Below are 5,742 nucleotides of genomic sequence, written 5' to 3' on the forward strand. Positions count from 1 at the left end.
ATATGAAATGCTTAAAAAAAGAAAAATGACAATAAAAACTAAGTATAATTGAACTCTCCATATAAAAGACAAATATATCTATATTGAATTAAAAAATTAAGCTCCTGGAGTATTACACTGTATAATATTAATAATTACAATCATAAGACTGAAGAGGCAGAAAGTTATAAAATGAAGGAATACACATGGTTATATCATTTAAAGAAAAGGGTTATATGAAGAGCTATAAATTATTATAGTGTATACCAAAGTAAAGCAGTTGTAACTTTATTAAGTAAATGGAAAAAATTAATCTTTAAGGCAAAGGCATTTTGAAAAATAAATAGAAACAATACATATTAAGAATTCAATTCACTAGGAATGAACACAGTTCTAAACTTGTATGTGTCAAATAATGAAGTTTCAATATATACAACTACAGTTGAAAGAACATAAAATTTATAAAACCAGTATCATTATGATGGGTTTTATTAAAATTTACTCTGTACTTATAAATTGGACAGATGTTACTTAGTTGAAGATGTAGGAAGATTTCAGTAAAACATGTAACAAGTTAGATATTGTAATTTTATTGATTTAGTTTACATCTAAAATAACAGTCTCATATTTTTGAGTTTTGACAAATATATACAACTCTGTTTCTACCAACCCAAAAAAGGAATAGAATTTTGATCATCCCAGAAATCTTCCTTATGCCCCTTTCCAGTCCAGTCCTCTACTCTGAAGCAAATATTGTTTTGATTTCATTTACTATAACTGTTTAATGTTGTTGAGTCTATCAGAGATTTGTTTCTTTTATTGCTATTATTTCATTATGTGAATATATGACAAATGTTTATCCATTTACCTATCAATAGATGTTTTGTTATTTCTAGTGTTTGGCCTTTATGAATAATTCTGCTTTAACATTGTTGTACAACTCTTTTGTGGATATTTGTTTACATTTTGCTTGAGTAAATATCATTACTGAAATGATCAACTCATACTAGAGAAATAAGTTTAAATTTATAAGACACTGACAAGTTGAATTCTAACTGGTTGTACCATTTTATATTCCCATCATCGGTGTTTGAATATATTATATTACAATGTAAAAACCAGGGAATTACCAGGGATACAACTCACACCTCTTATTCAGGTATCACCAGTTTCACATGCACTTGTATTTGTGTGTGTGTAGTTCCATGCAATTTTATCACATGGATGAATTCATATAGCCACCAGCTCAATCACAACACAGAGTTGTTGCATCACTACAAAAGATTTCCCTCATGTTATCCCTTTGTAGCCATACTATATAGCCATACTCATTCTTTGCCCAGTTCCTAACTCCTGGCAATAACTAAACTGTTCTCCATTTCTTTAATTTTATCATTTTGAGAGGAAGTTTTTCCTGGATGCATATGGAGAAAGATGAAGAATTTGGACCATTAATGAAATTAACATACCACTCAGGAATACAGCACATTAGAAAGTTGTAACTGCTAAAGGAAAAGAAAGCATTAGCAGTAGATGGGGACTACTGGCAGCTGCAGGAAGGGGTGGGGTTCTATTTGAGCGGGTCAGCCTGAACAGGCCTTTGTGAGAAGATAATACTTGAATGGAACTGGAGGAGGTTAGGGAGTTATCTAAGTGGATTTCTGGATGAAGAAGTTTCCAATCAGAGGGAACAACTACAACAACAGTCCATAAGACAGGAACATACCTGGTGTTTTTAAGGAATGGAAAGAGGCTGATGTGACTAGTGTGAAGGAGCCAGGAGTACAGTAATTGGAGAAAAGGTCAGAAAATAAACAGATCATATGACATCCATTAACATAACTTTGACTTTAAGTTGAGTGAAATAGGGAGATGCTATCGATCATTGAGTAGAAAAATGACATGTTCCAACTTATGTCTCTAGTAAAACATTCAACAGTTATTACTGTTGTTATATTAAGATTAGTCAGTAGGAGGAGGAAAAGAACAAGGAGACTATCGTTAAGGTGATCCAGGCAATAATTGATGGTATCTCTGTCTAGTTTGTGAGCTGCTAAAGTGGTGAAATGTGGTTGAATCTGAAGCAGTTTTTTTCCCCTAGCAGTAAGGGATGATTGCAGAGAAATATCAATGTCTAGGCATTAAGGAGAACATAAATGTGGGGATGAGATATCATGCAGACCAGAGTTAAAAGGACTAAGAATGCATCTGAGACAATGTCTGGAAACCAGAGAGAGGAAGAAAGGTGAACAGAAAGAGAATGGAAAGGGTTGTCAGAAAAGAAACCTCTATCTAATTGCATAGTTGTTTATTGATTAACCAGAGGGCTCCTAAGTAGCAATTATTTATATAAGAGTTTATTAAATGAGAGTGTAACTTGGCCTAGTGTGGTAGATCATAATCTTAAACACTTTGCTTTGGGTATTTGCTTTCCTTGTTGATTGTTTTTAATCCATACTCTGTACCTGCACACACCTTTTCCTTCCCTTCAACTTCCAGAATCTTGGTCTCAAGCCCACATGCCTTAGCCATGATCTAATAAGAGAAGTCAGTCACATGACTGAGATATCTGGGTCTAACCAATTGGTAAGCCTTAGCTCTGATTCCATCTCCCAACTTTTGGAAAATGGGAATGTATCATATCTTAGTATTTCAATCATAAATTCTGATCAAAGGATATATTTTAGAGTTGGGGAGTTTCAGTGAATATTGGAATAAAGGGAATAAAGCTCATGTGAAAGTGAAATAATTATATATTTAGCCACTGCAAAAATATTCCACAGTTAAATTGTTGGAATTCATGAATTTACCAAGGTTATTAGATATAAGAATAATATTTAAGAACTAAGGCATTTCTTTAGAACCAAAACATACAGAACATACAATTTAAAAAAGGTATGCAAGTCACATTATCATCAAAATAATAAAATACTTAGAAATAGTATTCTTATATCTAATAATCTTGGTAAACTCATTAATGCCAATAATTTAACTGTGACATTTTTTGCAGTTCCTAAATATACAATTATTTCACTTGTACTTGAATAAATACTAAGAAAAAGGCTCAAAACTTCAATATTCTAAGTTTATGTTTAAAATATCTATTATTAAAGATATGTAAATTATTACAAAATTGATCTATGGATTCAGTGAAATCTCAAACAAAACCTAAGCATAAGACTTCTGCTTTGGACCAAGATAGAGTAATAGGGGCTTGAAACAACAACAACAACAAACTGAATAAAATACATGAAACAATAATTTTTGAGACATTGGGCATCAGAAATTGAAGGACAATGAACTGAGAGATAGAAAACAAATAAGGTAAACCCTATAATTGCATCCAGTTGAAAGTTACCAGCCATACAAAAAAACAAGAAAATATGAACTACAAGTAGGAGAAAATCCAATCAATAGACAAGTAACCAGAAATGACATAGATGAGAGAATTAGTAGATAAAGACATTAAAAATTAGCATAACTATATTTCATATGTTCAAGAAGCTAGATGAAAGATTGACTATATTAAGTAGATATGTGGAAGATATATGTTAAAAGGCTCAAATCAAAATTCTGGATAGGAAAACTAAAATGTTTGACATGAAAACTACACTAGATGGGATTAGCTGCGGATAGATTTTGCAGAAGAAAAGATTAGTGAATTTGAAGGCAGAGGCAATCCAAAATGAGATACTGAGAAAATAAGAAGTTGGGAAAAAAATAAAGAGTGCATCAATGAACTGTGAGACAATTCAAATGGGCCAAAATATCTGATTTGAAGAAATAATGACCCAAATTTTTATCAAATTTGATGCAAAACAAATCCAAAGATTTGTATATCTACTAATACTAAAAACAAAACTAAACCAAAGCACATCATAATCAAATTTATCAAAACCAGTGACAAAAAAAATCTTAAAAGCAGCCAGAGAAAAAAAGCAACATTATATAAAGTGGAACAAATATAAAAATGACTGATTTCTCACTTAAAATAGTGTAAGCCAGAATGAGAGGAATAGTATTTTTAAAGTATGAGAAGAAAAAAAATGGGGCACCTAGGTGGCTCAGTTGGTTAAGTGTCTGCCTTTTGCTCAGGTCATGATCCCACAGTCCTGGGATCTGAGTCCCACATCTTAGAATATTCAAGCTTCCTGCTCAGCAGGGTGTCTGCTTCTCCCTCTTCTTCTGCCCCTCCCCCTTGCTCTCTCTCTCTCTCTCTGGCTCTCTCTCAAATAAAGAAATAAAATCTTAAAAAAAGAAAAAGAAAAAAATCATTGGCATCCTAAGGTTTATGTGATTTTAGGAAATACCAAATAGCTAAAACAATCTGAAAAAGAACAAAGAGGCTGTGTCTGACTCCGGCTCTCACAGCCATTGCAGTACAATGAGCTCCATAGAGACAGTTCCATGGCAAGTGAGAGCCAGACAGCACTGGACAGTTCTGTGCCTCACTGAGAAGATAATTAAGCGTGTGCAGAGGAGATCCTAAGAAGCCAAGAGGAAAATGTCATCATATGCATTCTTTGTGCAAATTTGCCAACAGGAGCACAAGAAGCAGCACCTAGATGCTTCATTCAACTTCTCAGAGTTTTCTAAGAAGTGCTCAGAGAGGTGGAAGATCCTGTCTGCTAAAGAGAAAAGAAAATTTGAAGACATGGCAAAGGCAGACAAGAGAAATGAAAACTTATATCTTCCTTAAAGGAGAAACCAAAAAAGTTCTAGGATCCCAATGCACCCAAGAGGCCTCCTTCAGCCTTTTTTTTGTTTTGTTCTAAGTATCAACCAAAAATCAAAGGAGAACATCCCGACCTATCCATTGGTGATGTTGCAAAGAAACTGGGAGAGATGTGGAATAACACTACTGCAGATAACAAGCAGCCTTATGAAAAGAAGGCTGCTAAGCTGAAAGAAAAATGCAAAAAGGATATTGCTGTGTAGCAAGCTAAAAGAAAGCCTGATGCAGCAAAAAAAGGGAGTCATCAAGGATGTATAAAGCAAGAAAAAGAAGGAAGAGGAGGAAGACAAGGAAGATGAAGAGGAGGCAGAGGAAGATGAAGAAGATGCAGATGAAGCAGAAGATGATGATGAATAAGTTAGTTCTAGCACAGTTTTTTTTTAATATATAAAGCATTAATCCCCCTGTAAATACTCATTCCTTATAAAGAAAAAAAATTGAAATGTAAGGCTTTGTAAGATATGTTTTTAAATTGTACAGTGTCTTTTTTTGTATGGTTAACATACTACCGAATGTGTCTTTAGATACCTCTGTCTTGGTGATAATTTCAGTAGCCACTAATCTTGCCTGGTACAGTATGGGGGTTGGAAATTGGCATGGAAATTTAAAGCAAGTTCTTGTTGGTGCACAGCACAAATTCATTATATATTCATTATATATATTTCAGATGTCTCTGATGCAACTTATATAAAATAATTGTTGTTCTATTTTTTTTTAATTCTTATGTTAATCCCCATACATTATATCATTAGTTTTAGATGAAGTGTTCCATGATTCATTGTTTGTGCATAACACCCAGTGCTCCATGCAGAATGTGCCCTTTAAGACCCATCACCAGGCCAACCCATCCTCCCACCCCCCTTCCCTCTAGAACCCTCAGTTTGTTTTTCAGAGTCCATCGTATCTCATGGTTCATCTACCCCTCCGATTTCCCCCGCTTCATTCTTCCCCTCCCGCTACCTTCTTCTTCTTTTTTTTTTTCTTAACATATATTGCATTATTTGTTTCAGAGGTACAGATCTGAGATT

At 33.8% G+C, this 5,742-nt stretch overlaps 1 pseudogene; it reads left to right on the forward strand.

Annotated features, from left to right (window-relative positions):
- The first annotated feature begins 2,195 nt into the window (after positions 1–2,195).
- Positions 2,196–5,071, forward strand: LOC110586901 (annotated as a pseudogene).
- Positions 5,072–5,742: the final 671 nt, after the last annotated feature.

This window comes from Neomonachus schauinslandi, chromosome 8, assembly GCF_002201575.2.
Source record: "Neomonachus schauinslandi chromosome 8, ASM220157v2, whole genome shotgun sequence".
NCBI classification, from domain to species: domain Eukaryota; kingdom Metazoa; phylum Chordata; class Mammalia; order Carnivora; family Phocidae; genus Neomonachus; species Neomonachus schauinslandi.